The 15,707-nt window shown below is 47.5% G+C and overlaps 1 pseudogene; it reads left to right on the top strand.

The window, feature by feature from the left end:
* Nucleotides 1-10,536: 10,536 nt before the first annotated feature.
* LOC116475020 (inosine-5'-monophosphate dehydrogenase 1-like) lies at nt 10,537-11,916 on the top strand (annotated as a pseudogene).
* The last annotated feature ends 3,791 nt before the right edge of the window (nt 11,917-15,707 follow it).

The raw sequence follows: 15,707 nt of genomic DNA, 5'->3' as shown, positions 1-15,707 counted from the left end.
GCTGTGATGTGCCACCGCCCTCTAGCCTGGGCTATAGAGTGAAACCCTGTCAATACCAACAAACTTAAACCCCAACTGATGCCTTTTTAAATTTCTTTTCTTTTCTTTTTTTTTTTTTTGAGACAGAGTCTCGCTCTGTCGCCCAGGCTGGAGTGCAGTGGTGTGATATCAGCTCACGGCAAGCTCCACCTGCTGGGTTTACGCTATTCTCCTGCCTCAGCCTCCCGAGTAGCTGGGACTACAGGCGCCCGCCACCACACCTGGCTAAATTTTTATTTTTTATTTTTAGTAGAGATGGGATTTCACCACATTAGCCAGGATGATCTCGATCTCCTGACCTTGTGATCCGCCCACCTCAGCCTTCCAAAGTGCTGGGATTACAGGTGTGAGCCACTGCGCCCGGCCTGCCTTTTTTTCTTATAGCAAAATAAAACACAAAGGAGGGACCTTCTTGCTAGAAGGGACCATCAGTACTTTCTGGAATAAGATGAAACTTAATTACATTCATCAAAATCTGGGTAGGCATATCATCTGCCAAAATGTCATTTAGAGAGCTGACAAATAGTTTTTATATCCCTTGTAGATTAGTCAAAAGGTATTTGGTTTCCAATGACAGAAGCTCTACTCAAACTGAAGGAGCTTCCCAGACAGTGTCATCAGGATTGGCTTCTATCTCTTGGGTCTATGTTTCTCAGTGTTGACTTCATTCTTAGACAGGCTCCCCTACCGAATGGCAAGCTGATACCAGCAGCTCCAGCCTTATATTCTTCTAGTATATTAGCCCCAGCACTAAGGAGCTTTGTTCCCAATAGTTCCAGCTTTGGAAAGAACTAGATTACATATCCAATCCTAGAGTAATGGCCAGGTCGTCCCCAGTCAAACCACATAGCCTGAAATTAAGAGTATAATCAGGATTCTCTATCAAAAGAAGGGTGCGCAGATACCAGGAAAGCCAAAACAATAGTTATCCATTCCACCCTGTAAGGGAATGTAAACAAGGAAGAAATTTTTATGGAAAAGGGAGCATAAAGCATTTGTGATCTCCACATTTAAGACTTCCTCAAAATATCCTTTATGGAAAGATACAAAGCTTCCCAAGAACAACACAGCCCCTCTATTCCCTTCAAATATGATTGTACAAAGAAAGCAATACCCTTCTGCCTACTATGAGTGAATAGATGTGTCTGTCCACTGTCTGGCCAGCTGTCAACTGCCTCACTGTGCCCTGGAGAGAGTTTTTTTTTTTTTGAGATGGAGTCTCACTCTGTGGCCCAGGCTGGAGTGCAGTGGGGCGATCTTGGTTCACTGCAACCTCTGCCTCCAGGGTTCAAGCAATTCTCCTGCCTCAGCTTCCGAAGTAGGTGGGATTAGAGGCATGTGCCACCATGCCTGGCTAATTTTTTTGTATTTTTAGTAGAGACAGAGTTTCACCATATTTGCCAGGCTGGTCTCCAACTCCTGATCTTGTGATCTACCAGCCTTGGCCTCCCAAAGTGCTGGGATTACAGGCGTGAGCCACCGCGCCTGGCCCTAGGAGAGAGTTTTTTTTGTTTTGTTTTTTGTTTGTTTGTTTTTTTTTTTGAGACAGAGTCTCGCTCTGTCGCCCAGGCTGGAGTGCAGTGGCATGATCTTGGCTCACAGCAAGCTCTGCCTCCCGGGTTCACACCATTCTCCTGCCTCAGCCTCCCGAGTAGCTGTGACTACAGGCACCCGCCACCACGCCTGGCTAATTTTTTGTGTTTTTAGTAGAGATAGGGTTTCACCGTGTTAGCCAGGATGGTCTCGATCTCCTGGCCTTGTGATCCACCCGCCTCAGCCTCCCAAAGTGCTGGGATTACAGGCGTGAGCCACCGCGCCCGGCCAGGAGAGAGCTTTTTGAGGGAGGAAATGGTTTTCATTCTTACAGGCTGTTTCACAGGAGGCTGGATTGACAGGAAAAACAAGAAGATGTAAATCTGTCTATATATCTGGTGCTAAAAATCTGGAACCAGTGAAATATGGAGGAGCAAATCTGTGTGTGTGTGTGTGTGTGTGTGTGTGTGTGTCCCTTTATGTAGACTACAGGAAAAGAAGGGTTAGAAGAAAGGGAAGGAAAACCAAGAGAGAAAAGGCCTGGTCTGCTGGCTCATGCCTCTTGTGCCTGTAATCCTAGTGTTTTGGGAAGTCCAGGCGGGAGGATCCTTTGAAGCCAGGAGTTGTAGACCATGCTGGCCAATATATAGTGAGACCTTGTCTCTACAAAATTAAAAAGTTAGCTGGGTGTGGTGGCATGTGCTTGTAGTCCCAGCTATTCCGGAGGCTGAAGTAGGAGGAATGTTTAGGCCCAGGAGGTCGAGGCTGCAGTAAGCTATAATTGTGCCACTGCACTCCAGCCTGGGCAACAGAGGGAGACCCCGCCTCAAAAAAAAAAAAAAAAAGAGAGAGAGAGAGAGTTTGATTTTCTAAGCAGGTTTTATTTTTTATTTTATTTATTTTTTTTTTTGAGATGGAGCCTCCCTCTGTTGCCAGGCTAGAGTGCAGTGGCATGATCTCGGCTCACTGCAACCTCTGCCTCCAAGGTTCAAGCAATTCTCCTGCCTCAACCTCCTGAGTAGCTGGGACTACAGGTGCGTGCCACCACGCCCAGCTAATTTTTGTATTTTTAGTAGAGACAGGGTTTCACCATGTTGGCCAGGATGGTCTCGATCTCTTGACCTCGTGATCCGCCTGCCTCAGCCTCCCAAAGTGCTGGAATTACAGGCATGAGCCACTGCACCTGGCCAACAGGTTTTATATTCTTATTGTCTTTTTTTTCTTCCTGTTTTCATTAGTTAGGATATTGACCAGACAGAGACAAAATTATCAGTGGCTTTTTCAAGGTAGAAGTTCTGTATTTCTCGGCTGGGCACGGTGGCTCATGCCTGTAATCCCAGCACCTTGGGAGGCCGAGGCAGGTGGATCACCTGAACTCAGGAGTTTGAGACCAGCCTGGCCAACATGGTGAAACCGTCTCTACTAAAAATACAAAAATTAGCCAGGTGTGGTAGCGGGTGCCTGTAATCCCAGCTACACAGAAGGCTGAGGCAGGAGAATCACTTGAACCTAGGAGGAGGAGGTTGCAATGAGCCAAGATCGCACCATTGCACTCTAGCCTGGGCAACAAGAGAGAAACTCCGTCTCAGAAAAAAAAAAAAAAAGTTCTGTTTTTCTCCCAGGTAAAAGTCTAAGCTGGCAGATTATACAGGGCCAGTCAGGGACTCTGTCCCCCTAGGCCCTCTGGGACTCATTTCTTCCATCTCGTTGCTTTGCCATCCTCCATGGTGTTACACTTGTCACAGGATCAGAGCTGACTCACCTCCCATACATCTTAAAGGGGGGAAAGCAAAGGGCAAGCAGCTTCTTATTAAGGCATGATCTGAAAGTTGCCAACATCACTTTCCCTTTGGCCAGAGTATTGTCTCATGGTCATATCTAGATGCAAGAGAGAGCTGCAGCTGGCAAGCACTCAGCTAAACTCAGGGGGAGGGCCGGGAGCAGTGGCTCACGCCTGTAATCGCAGCACTTTGGGAGACCAAGGCGGGTGGATCACTTGAGGTCAGGAGAGTGAATACAGCCTGGCCAACATGGTGAAACCCCGTCTCAACTAAAAACACAAAAATTAGCCGGGCATGGTAGTGGGTGCCTGTAATCCCAGCTACTCAGGAGGCTGAGGCAGGAGAATCACTTGAACCCAGGAAGTAGAGGTTGCAGTGAGCCAAGATCACGCCATTGCACTCCAGCCTGGGCAACAGAGTGAGACTCCATCTCAAAAAGTAAAAAAAAAAAAAAATTCAGGGGGAATCCATTACTAAAATGTGGGGATATTGGGGAACAATTAGCAACCAGTCTCCTTCACTCTTCTTTTTTTTCTTGAGACAGAGACTTGCCTGTTGCCTAGGATGGAGTGCAGTGGAGAGATCCTAGCTCACTATAGCCTTGACCTCCTTGGTTCAAGTGATCCTCCGACCTCAGCCTCCCAAACAGCTGGGACTACAGGCACCTGCCATTATGCCTGGCCCTTCTTCACTCTTCTAATCAAAGCTAGTTCTACCCATTTCTCTCTTAAAATCCTCTACACTCTTATTTGCTTATGTGACTTCATTTTTTTTTTTTTTTTTTTTTGAGATGGAGTCTCTCGCTCTGTCACCCAGGCAGGAGTGCAGTGGCGCAACCTCGGCTTACTGCAACCTCCAGCTCCCGGGTTCAAGCCATTCCTCTGCCTCAGCCTCTCGTGTAGCTGGGATTACAGGTGCCCACGACCATGTCCGACTAATTTTTGTATTTTTAGTAGAGATGCGGTTATGCCATGTTGGCCAAGCTGGCCTCAAAACTCCTGACCTCAGGTGATCCACCCGCCTCAGCCTCCCAAAGTGCTGGGATTACAGATGTGAGCCACCACATTAGGCCTATGTGACTTCTCTCTTTTTTTTTTTTTTTTTTGAAACGGAGTTTCGCTCTGTCGCCCAGGCTGGAGTGCAGTGGCGTGATCTCAGCTCGCTGCAAGCTCCACCTCCTGGGTTCACGCCATTCTCCTGCCTCAGCCTCCCGAGTAGCTGGGACTATAAGCGCCTGCCACCATGCATGGCTAATTTTTTTTGTATTTTTGGTAGAGACGGGGTTTCACTGTGTTAGTCAGGATGGTCTCGATCTCGTGACCTCGTGATCCACCCGCCTCGGCCTCCCAAAGTGCTGGGATTACAGGCGTGAGCCACCGTGCCCGGCCATGTGACTTCTTTTAAGGCGCCATTCTTGATCGTCTTCCTCTGCTGAGCTCCCACAGCTCTGTTCATACTCCTTATGGTCCTTAGACTACCAAGTGCTTTAGTTGGATGGGTTCCCTACTAGTCTATGAGCTCCTTAAGGACAGGGAGGAGAACCACTTCACATCTCTGCTTACCCACCACACATATCACACTGTAGGGCCTAAGAAATGATTGCTAAAGGAATGAATCTTTTTCACTTTTCTGACAAGAAATTGGAAATATTAGAATGTTGGAAAGTTGAAAACTCGTAAGTACTGTATTTCAGTGTTCATTTCTTTTTTTTTTTTTTGAGACAGAGTCTTGCTCTGTCGCGCGGGCTGGAGTGCAGTGGCGTGATCTCAGCTCACTGCAAGCTCTGCCTCCCAGGTTCACGCCATTCTCCTGCCTTGGCCTCCCGAGTATCTGGGACTACAGGTGCCCGCCACCATGCCCAGCTAATTTCCAGCTAATTTTTTTTTCGTATTTTTAGTAGAGACGGGGTTTCACCATGTTAGCCAGGATGGTCTCGATCTCCTGACCTCGTAATCCGCCTGCCTCGGGCCTCCCAAAGTGCTGGGATTACAGGCATGAGCCACCGCGCCCGGCCCAGTGTTGGCTTCTTAAAAGCAAGGACCAACCGGGCACTGTGGCTCATGCCTGCAATGCTAGCACTTTGGTAGGCCAAGGCAGGTGGATTGACTGAACTCAGGAGTTCAAGACCACCCTGGGCAACATGGTGAAACCCTGTCTCTACTAAAATACAAAAAATTAGCCGGGCATGGTAGTGGGGGCCTGTAGTCCCAGCTATTCAGGAGGCTGAGACACAAGAATTGCTTGAGCCTGGGAGGCAGAGGTTGAGCCGAGATCACACCACTGCACTCCAGCATGGGCAACAGAGCGAGACCCAGCCTTCAAAAAAAGAAAAAAAAGCCAGAACCTTCTCTTACATAACCATATTTTTTTATTGTGGTTTGACAGATGTTTCCTTAAATGCCTGGAGAAAAGGAAACAAGGGAGGGGAAAAAAGCAGTAGAAAAGAAAAGAAAATTTTCCAGGCCTTTGCAGATTGGCTCTATGTTGGATCACTCCTTCTATGTTTAGCCATGCTGTTTGCAACTCTGCCTTAACCTCCACTTCTTGCTTGCACTGAGTCTAAAAATCAGGCAGAGGTGAAAACTCATGGTCTTCCCAGTTTTTCTCTAAGCATGTGTCCTTCTCTTGGCATGTGTGTGGCCTTCTAGATTCCCCAGTAAACATAGAAAACTTTCAAAGCTCTTATTGTCCCCCAAAATCTCATTCTCTGGATTTTCCTCTCAGGCTTTCAACATGTCTGTTGTTTGATCTAGCTGTTTTTTGATTGTTTGTTTTGCCCAGGCCATGGCAGTTCATTCATTTGTTCTTAATTGCTTTTAGGAAAAGACTGTGTAGCTGCTCTATCCTAGTAGAGTTCCAAGTTAGTTACAACAAAGAGAAACCCTAGTTAGGTTCAAAAGACAAATCCTGGGCCGGCACGGCGGCTCACGCCTGTAATCCTAGTACTTTGGAAGGCCAAGGTGAGTGGATCACCTGAGGTCAAGAGTTTGAGACCAGCCTGGCCAACATGGTGAAACACCCTCTCTACTAAAAATACAGCAAATTTTTTTATTTTTAGTAGAGACAGCGTTTCACCATATTGGTCAGGCTGATCTTGAACTCCTGGTCTCAGGTGATCCATCCGCCTTGGCCTCCCAAACTGCTGGGATTACAAGCATGAGCCACCGCACCCAGCCCGTTGCTGTAAACTTTTAACTATCTCCTAGCATTCTGATAAGGTTGAATTCCGACAGGTTTTGCCAAGTTTTTCAGTGTTTCTGGGGAGAAATGGATCCCCTACTCTGCCATTTTCAATTAATGCCACTTCTAACCTCCATGCCTTTTTACTATACTCAATTTCTATCTTTTTATGTTGTTCTCTCTTTTTTTTTTTTTTTTTTTTTTGAGGTGGAGTCTCCTCTGTCACCCAGGCTGGAGCATAATGGTGTGATCTCGGCTCACTGCAACCTCCACCTCCCAGATTCAAGTGATTCTCCTGCCTCAGCCTCCTGAGCAGCTAGGATTACAGGCACCTGCCACCACACCCAGCCAATTTTTGTTTTTTGTTTTTCAGTTTTTTTGAGATGGAGTCTCGCTCGGTTGCTTGGCCTGGAGTGCGGTGGTGTGATCTCAGCTCACTGCAGCCTCCGCCTCCCCAGTTCAAGCTATTCTTCAGCCTTAGCCTCCTGAGTAGCTGGGATTACAGGTATGCGCCACTGTGTCTGGCTAATTTTTGTATTTTTTAGTAGAGATGGGGTTTCACCATGTTGTCCAGGCTGATCTCGAACTCCTGACCTCAGGTGATTCGCCCACCTCGGCCTCTCAAAGTGCTAGGATTACAAGTGTGAAACACTGTGCCTGGTCAATTTGTATGCTGTTCTCTAAGCCACTTCCTTAGAACCGTCTTCTAATTCACTAACACTCTGTTTGTCTATGTCCATCTAAGATAATGTATATCTAGTTTATTGAGGGTTTATTCCCAATAACTTACTTTTTCATTTAGGAAATTATTTCCAGGATTTCTAATTGATTCATTTATTTTTAATTTTTAAACTTTTCATTTTGAAATAATTTTAGATTTACAGAAGAGCTTCAGAGATAGCATAGCAGATTCTTGTTTATCCTCCACCCAGCTTTCCCTAATGTTAACAGTTACGTAATATCTTGCATAACTCTGAGACATTTATCAAAAGTAAGAAACTAAACTTGATATAATACTATTAACTTTATTCAGATTTCCTTAATTTTTCTTTTTTCCTTTTTTTCTGTTCAGGACACCATGTTGAATCTAGTTGTCAAGTCTCAAACCCGTGACTGTTTCTCAGTCTTTCATTGTGTCATGACCCTGGCATTTTTAAAGAGTACTGGGCAGGTTATTTTGTCTAATGTTCCTCAATTTAGGTTTTTGTCTGATGTTTTCTGTTAAGCCAGGGTTATAGATTTTGGGGAAGAATGCTACAGAGGTAAAGTGCCCTTCTCATCACATCATATAAGGGGATATAAGATATCAGTCTGACATTATTATTTAGGTTCACTTGATCACTTGGTTAAGGTGGTATCTCCATTGTGCAGTTGCTATTTTTCCCTTTCCATATTCTATGCATTAGAATTGAGTCACTGAGTCCAGGCAATACTGAAGAAGAGAGAAATTGAGCTGTACTTCCCGGAGGGAGATGAATCAAAGAATATGTGTTCTTTCTTTCTTTATTTATTTAGAGACAGGGTCTCACTATATCTCCCAGGCTGTTCTCAAACCCCTGGCCTCAAATGATCCTCCTGTCTTGGCCTCCCACAGTGCTGGGATTATCGGCATGAGCCAATGCACCAGATATCTTTTTACGTTTATTCAATTTGTTGTTCTTCCTTTATCCCTTTGAGGATCCAAGGCATACTTGTGTTGAAGCCTTTTATTTCTGTTGGTTTTTTCTTAGATTGAGAGTATCTGTGGAAAAAAGTCTTTTAAAGATTGTTCTTTGCATTTATCTATAGTGAATTACCCTCCTAATTATGGAGGATTTTATTTTGTTTGTTTTTTTGGGTTTTTTCTTTTTTTTTGGTGGTGAGGAATCTGTCCTGTCTACAATTAATTTTAATAAGTTGAGGAAATTTGTTTGCAGATTCATCTTAGAGTGGGAAGTTTTGCAATTTTGTTCTGTTTTGTTTTGCTATATCCTTCCTTCTTTCTCACTGCTCTCACCATCCTTATCTAGGGTTTTTGTGAATTCAGTCATGGCCCTGTATGTTTGGCACGGATTCCGGTTTTGTGGCCATGTCTTATGTTGGCCTGGTTCCTGGGTATGAGAGTTACAAAAGCTGCTGTCCCAGGCAGCAGAGGGCAGCAGCTTGTTTCAGCCTTTTTTTCTCACCTCAGCCCCTAGTTTTATGTATAAACAGGATTTCATCATGTTGCTCAGACTAGTCTCGAACTCCTGGCCTCAAGTGATCCACCCATCTCTGCCTCCCAAAGTGCTATGATTACAGGTGTGAGCCACCATGCCCAGCCAAAAATGATGTTTTTAATAGACACAAAAATAAAATAGATAAGTTCTCATAAAATTACTATATTTAAGCAATAGGGGCCAGGCGCAGTGGCTAACACCTGTAATCCCAGCACTTTGGGAGGCTGAGGCAGGCGGATCTTTGAGGTCAGGAGCTCAAAACCAGCCTGGCCAACATGGTGAAATCCCATCTCTACTAAAAACACAAAAGATTAGCCGGGCATGGTGGTGGGCACCTGTAATCCCAACTACTTGGGAGGATGAGGCAGGAGAATTGCTTGAGCCCGAGAGGTGGAGGTTGCAGTGAGCCGAGATCGTGCCATTGCACTCCAGCCTGGGCGACAGAGCAAGACTCTGTCTCAGAAAGCAAACAAACAAACATACAAAAAACCAACAGGGAAAAATTTATGTCTGCAATTTTATTTCAATAAATAAACACACAAATAGGTGGTAAGAATACACACACAGAGAAGGAACATCACAATATGTATTGCATTTATTTCTTGGAAATGGTTTTTGGTTGTTGTTTTGAGACAGGTCTCACGGCAAACTGCACCTCCTGGGCTCTAAAAAACCTCTAACCTCAGCCCCACCCCCAGTAGCTGGGACTACAAGTGCACACCACCACACCTGGCTAATTTTTGTATTTTTTTGTAGTAACAGGGTTTCACCATGTTGCCCGGGCTGGCTGTAAACTCCTAGCCTCAAGTGATCTGCCTGCCTCGGCCTCCCAAAGTGCTGAGATTACAGGCATGAGCCACCACCAGCCGGTAATGGTCTTTAAAGACATTTTTGGACATTTGTGATCAGAGGAAAAACGTTGCCTAATTATCTAATAATTTTTTTAAAATATTTGTTCCATTTCGTAAGCCATTTTATTTTCCTATCATTAGTTGATGCCTATGTGTTTGTTTTTATGCCAAGACTGTGTTGTATTTGAGTCAAAAAATATGACTGATGGAAGATTCCTCAACAAAATTGGTAGGTAATATTTGTGTACAATTTTTATATTTATCTATAACCCCACGTTAGTCATTTCAGAAATGTATGAAGGTGGTAGGAAGATAGCATGAGAAGGATGAGGTACATTGTTTTTCTTCCAATTCGCTATTTGTCTATTTTTTATTTTATTTTATTTTATTTATTTTATTTTTTGAGATGGAGTCTTGCTCTGTTGCCCAGGCTGGAGTGCAGTGGCACGATCTCAGCTCACTGCAACCTCTACCTCCCGGGTTCAAGTGATTATCCTGCCTCAGCCTCCCTAGTAGCTGGGATTATAGGCGCCTGCCACCACGCCCAGCTAGTTTTTGTATTTTTAGTAGAGATGGAGTTTCACCATGTTGGCCAGGCTGGTCTCAAACTCATGAACTCAAGTGATCCATCTGCCTCAGTCTCTCAAAGTGCTGGATTTACAGCCCCCTTGTCCAGCCATTTTTTTAAAAAGTAAACTTCTTGGCCAGGCGCAGCGGCTCACCCTGTAATCCCAGCGGTGGCGGCGGTGGCGGCCCAGCAGGTGTTTCTGTCGGGTTGCGGGGTCTCGCGGCAGCGTGGTGGACTACCTGATCAGCGGTGGCACCGGCTACATGCCCGAGGATGGGCTCATCGCGCAGCAGCTCTTCGCCAGCGCCTAAGGCCTCACCTAGGACGACTTCCTGATTCTCCCAGGACTCATAGACTTCATAGCTGAGGTGGACCTGACCTCAGCCCTGACCCGGAAGATCATGCTGAAGACACTGCTGATCTCCTCCCCCATGGACACTGTGACAGAGACTGACATGGCCATCGCGATGGCTCTGATGGGAGATATTGGTTTCATTCACCACAACTGCACCCCAGAGCTCCAGGCCAAGGAGCTACGGAAGGTCAAGAAGTTTGAACAGGGCTTCATCACGGACCCCATGATGCTGAGCCCCTCGCACACTGTAGGTGATGTGCTGGAGGCCAAGATGCGGCATGGCTTCTCTGGCATCCCCATCACTGAGACGGGCACCATGGGCAGCAAGCTGGTGGGCATCGTCACTTCCCGAGACATCAACTTTCTTGCTGAGAAGGACCACACCACCCTCCTCAGTGAGGTGATGACGCCAAGGCTCAAGCTGGTGGTGGCTCCAGCATGTGTGACGTTGAAAGAGGCAAGTGAGATCCTGCAGCGTAGCAAGAAAGGGAAGCTGCCTATCGTCAACGATCGTGATGAGCTGGTGGCCATTATCACCGGCAGCGACCTGAAGAAGAACCAAGACTACCTTCTGGCCTCCAAGGATTCCCACAAGCAGCTGCTGTGCGGGGCAGCTGTGGGCACCCGTGAGGATGACAAATATCGCCTGGACCTGCTCACCCAGGCGGGCGTCGATGTCATAGTCTTGGACTCGTCCCAAGGGAACTCGGTGTATCAGATCACCATGATGCATTACATCAAACAGAAGTACCCCCACCTCCAGGTGATTGGCAGGAACGTGGTGACAGCAGCCTAGGCCAAGAACCTGATTGACGCTGGTGTGGACGGGCTGTGCGTGGGCATGGGCTGTGGCTCCATCTGTGTCACCCGGGAAGTGATGGCTTGTGGTCGGCCCCAGGGCACTGCTGTGAACAAGGTGGCTGAGTATGCCTGGCGCTCTGGTGTGCCCATCATAGCCAATGGCGGCATCCAGACCGTGGGGCACATAGTCAAGGCCCTGGCCCTTGGAGTCTCCACAGTGATGATGGGCTCCCTGCTGGCCACCACCACGGAGGCCCCTGGTGAGTACTTCTCAGACGAGGTGCGGCTGAAGAAGTACCAGGGCATGGGCTCGCTGGATGCCATGGAGAAGAGCAGCAGCAGCCAGAAATGATACTTCAGCAAGGGGGATAAGATGAAGATCGCGCAGGATGTCTTGGGCTCCATCCAGGACAAAGGGTCCATTCAGAAGTTCGTGTCCTACCTCATAGTGGGCATCCAGCACGGCTGCCAGGATATCGAGGCCCACAGCCTGTCTGTCCCTCGGTCCATGATGTACTCAGGAGAGCTCAAGTTTGAGAAGCGGATCATGTCAGCCCAGATCGAGGGTGGCGTCCATGGTCTGCACTCTTACGAGAAGCGGCTGTACTGAGGACAGCAGGGGAGGTCGAGGTGGTGGAGGGGGCGCACCCCAGTGTCCCCCTTCGGGCACAACCTCCCTCCATGACTGAGTGGTCCACAGATTTGCATTACGGGTTCCCCAGCTCCTTTCCAGGGAGAGAGGAGGGGAGGCCCTGAGGGCTCTCCAGGCCCTGAGCCCTCACTGGGCATCCCCTGCAGAGTCAGGACTGCTCCCTGGGCCAGGCTGCCCTGGAAGCCCCCTGAGCCCAGCCAGCCGGGTTCTCAGGCTCTGCACCTGCCTCAGGTCTTTCTTGCTGCAGCCTACTCCAGCCCTGCCCCCATCCCAGGGGCAGGCAGCCCCTCCTGGTTTCTCCTGTAGGGTACCTCCCTGCCCCCAACCCCCCCCAGGAAATGGTGCTCTCCTGGCCCTGCCTCTGGCTCTTCCTGGGCCGCTGCCCCCTCAGCCATGTGGCACTTCTGAGCTCCTGACCTAGGCCAAGGGGAGGTCTCTGCCCTCTTCCCCAGCCCTGGGCTACCCTTGGGTCCTGCTCCTCAGGCCACTCCCCGTCCCTGGCCCTGGGGAGGAGGCTGCCCTGGTCATGGCCATCTGTCTGTCATTCCTGACTCATCACTGTCCCCAGTGAACCATTCCTGCCCTCTCCTCAGCTGCAGTTGAAGGCTTTAACTTTGCACACTTTGGGATCATAGTTGCATCATTGTGTATTAAGTATTTGGAATAAATCAAGCAGGTCTCAAGGCCGAAAGAAAGAAAAGAAAAGAAGGAAGGAAGGAAGGAAGGAAGAAAGGAAAGGAAAGAAGGAAGGAAGGAAGGAAGGAAGGAAGGAAGGAAGGAAGGAAGGAAAAGAAAGAAAGGTAGAAAAGAAAAGAAAGAAGAGAAAAGAAAAAAGAAAAGAAAAGAAAGAATTATTAGACCAGAGTTCATGGGTTCCAGCTCTGGCTTATCTCTTGTCTGGCTGCATGACTTGTCATTTTGGGCCTTAGTTTTCTTTAAAACTGTAAGTTTAAGACATGAGCTGTCTCTCTATATCTACCACTTTTTTTTGAGACGGAGTCTCACTCTGTTGCACAGGCTGGAGTGCATTGGCTCAATCTCAACTCACTGCTACCTCCACCTCCCGAATTCAAGTGATTCTCCTGCCTCAGCCTCCTGAGTAGCTGGGATTACAGGTGTCCTTCACCATGCCTAGCTAATTTTTGTATTTTTAATAGAGGCCTCAAGTGATCCACCTGCCTTAGTCTCCCAAAGTGCTGGGATTACAAGTGTGAGCCACTTCGCCCAGCCTATATCTTCCACTTTTAATAACCTATGCCCAGGATCTGAAAAATACTTCCACAGTGGTTGAAGTAATTACGATTCCATGCCTCAGAGACCTCTAACATCCCTACGTCATCAGACAGCCGTTTTTGCACGCTTACCATCTGTGTTCATTTGTGTCCTATGTCCTCCGGGTCTCTTTCCTTGCTATGTTTTATTATGTTTGTATGAATTAAAATCCAAAATCCTTTTTCCTAACAGAAATACTTTCCTCCTGAGCTCTCACTTGCCCCTTTGCTAGCAAGATAGTTAATTAGCTCCAACACATGAAGGGTAGAGTCAAACAGGGAATTGTATTAACATCCGCTTTGGGCCGGGTGCGGTGGCTCACGCTTGTAATCCCAGCACTTTGGGAGGCCGAGGCGGGCGGATCACGAGGTCAGGAGATCGAGACCACAGTGAAACCCCGTCTCTACTAAAAATACAAAAAATTAGCCGGGCGTGGTGGCGGGCGCCTGTAGTCCCAGCTACTCGGAGAGGCTGAGGCAGGAGAATGGCGTGAACCCGGGAGGCGGAGCTTGCAGTGAGCCGAGATCGCGCCACCGCACTCCAGCCTGGGTGACAGAGCGAGACTCCGTCTCAAAAAAAAAAAAAAAAAAAAAAAATCCGCTTTGTTTGTTCCAGGAAACCGATGCAAATAAACAAGAGAACATTCTGTTACTAAGCAAGTATAACACAATTCAGTTTGCCCAAAACACTTTATAGTATTTCTTATTGTTTATTCTTCCTGGCAAGACCAAGGCAAGAGAAGGTAACAGGTGCAGGTCCATTAATGAGCCTCTAGCAGCACATTGCATTGTGATGAAATGGTTATAAGAACTGAATTGGAGGAGTGGGGTTAGAGAAGATTGGAACTGTTGGGGTTTTTATTTGAGGCTACAAAATAGTATAGTTTGAGGGCCAGACACTGTGGCTCACACCTGTAATATCAGCACTTTGGGAGGCCGAGGCATGCAGATCACTTGAGGTCAGGAGTTCTAGACAAGCCTGGCAAACATGGGGAAACCCTGCCTCTACTAAAAATACAAAAATCAGGGCCAGGAGTGGTGGCTCACCCCTGTAATCCCAGCACTTTGGGAGGCCGAGGCAGGCAGATGACCTGAGGTCAGGAGTTTGAGACCATCCTGACCAACATGGAAAAACCCTGTCTCTACTAAAAATACAAAAAAATTAGCCAGGCATGGTGGTGGGCACCTGTAATCCCAGCTACTCAGGAGGCTCAGGCAGGAGAATCGCTTGAACTCAGGAGGCAGAGGTTGCAGTGAGCTGAGGTTGCGCCACTGCACCCAGCCTGGGCAATGAAGTGAGACTATCTCACCAAAAAAAAAAAAAAAGAAAAATGAAAGATATTTCCAGGCTAGGCATGGTGGCTGATGCCTATAACCCCAGCACTTTGGGAAGCCAAGGCGGGTGGATCACCTGAGGTCAGGAGTTTGAGACCAGCCTGGCCAACACGGTGAAACCCCATCTCTACCAAAAATATAAAAATTAGCCAGGTGTGGTGGCGCAGGCCTGTAGTCCCAGCTACTTGGGACTGAGGCAGGAGAATCACTTGAACCCAGAAGGCAGAGGTTGCAGTGAGCTGAGATCGCACCACTGCACCCCAGCCTGGGCAGGAGAGTGAGACTCTGTCTCAAAAAGAAAAAAAAGAAATTTCCAGAACCTCAGAAGGCTCCCTGAGGTCCCCTGCCAGTTAGTAATCCTGCTTAAGGGTAATGACTGATTTCTCTTACATGGATCAGTTGTGCCTGTTTTCATACTTCATAAACATGAAATTAGGCATTTACTAATTACATTTAGGAATTACTGCTTTGGTTGGGCTCAGTGTCTCATACTTGTAATCCCAGGACTTTGGGAGGCCAAGGTGGGAAGACTGCTTAAGCCCAGGAGTTCAAGACCAGCCTGGGCAACAAGGCGAGACCCTGTCGCTACAAAAGATAAAAAATGAGCTGGGTGTGGTGGCACACGCATGCCATGCCACTGCACTCCAGCCTGGGCAACAAAGCGAGAGTTTGTCGCTCAAAAAATAAAAATAAAAAAAGGAATTACTGCTTTGTGTTTGATTTTTTTGGAGGCAGGTCTGGATCTCCCAGGCTGGAGTGCAGTGGCATGATATTGGCTCTCCACCTGCAACCTCCACCTCCTAGGCTCAAGCTATCCTCCCACCTCAGCCTGCCAACTCCCAAGTAGCTGGGACTACAGGTGCATGCCACCCCACCCAGCTAATTTTTGTATGTTTCTATAGAGACAGGATTTTCCCATGTTGCCCATGCTGGTCTCAAACTCCTGAGTTCAAGCAATCTATCTGCCTCAGCCACCCAAAGTGCTAGGATTACAGGGGTGAGGGGTGAGCCCCGTGCCCAGCAGTGTGTTTGATTTTTTTTCTTTTCTTTCTTTTTTTTTTTTTTTTTTGAGACAGAATCTCATTCTGTTGCCCAGGCTGGAGTGCAGTGGCTCGATCTCGGCTTACTGAAGCCTTGGTCTCC

The sequence above is a fragment of the Hylobates moloch genome, unplaced genomic scaffold (genome assembly GCF_009828535.3).
Source record: "Hylobates moloch isolate HMO894 unplaced genomic scaffold, HMol_V3 SCAFFOLD_10, whole genome shotgun sequence".
In the NCBI taxonomy this organism is placed as follows: domain Eukaryota; kingdom Metazoa; phylum Chordata; class Mammalia; order Primates; family Hylobatidae; genus Hylobates; species Hylobates moloch.
Note: the sequence above shows the minus strand (reverse complement) of the source record. Positions and strands in the feature narration are given on the sequence as shown.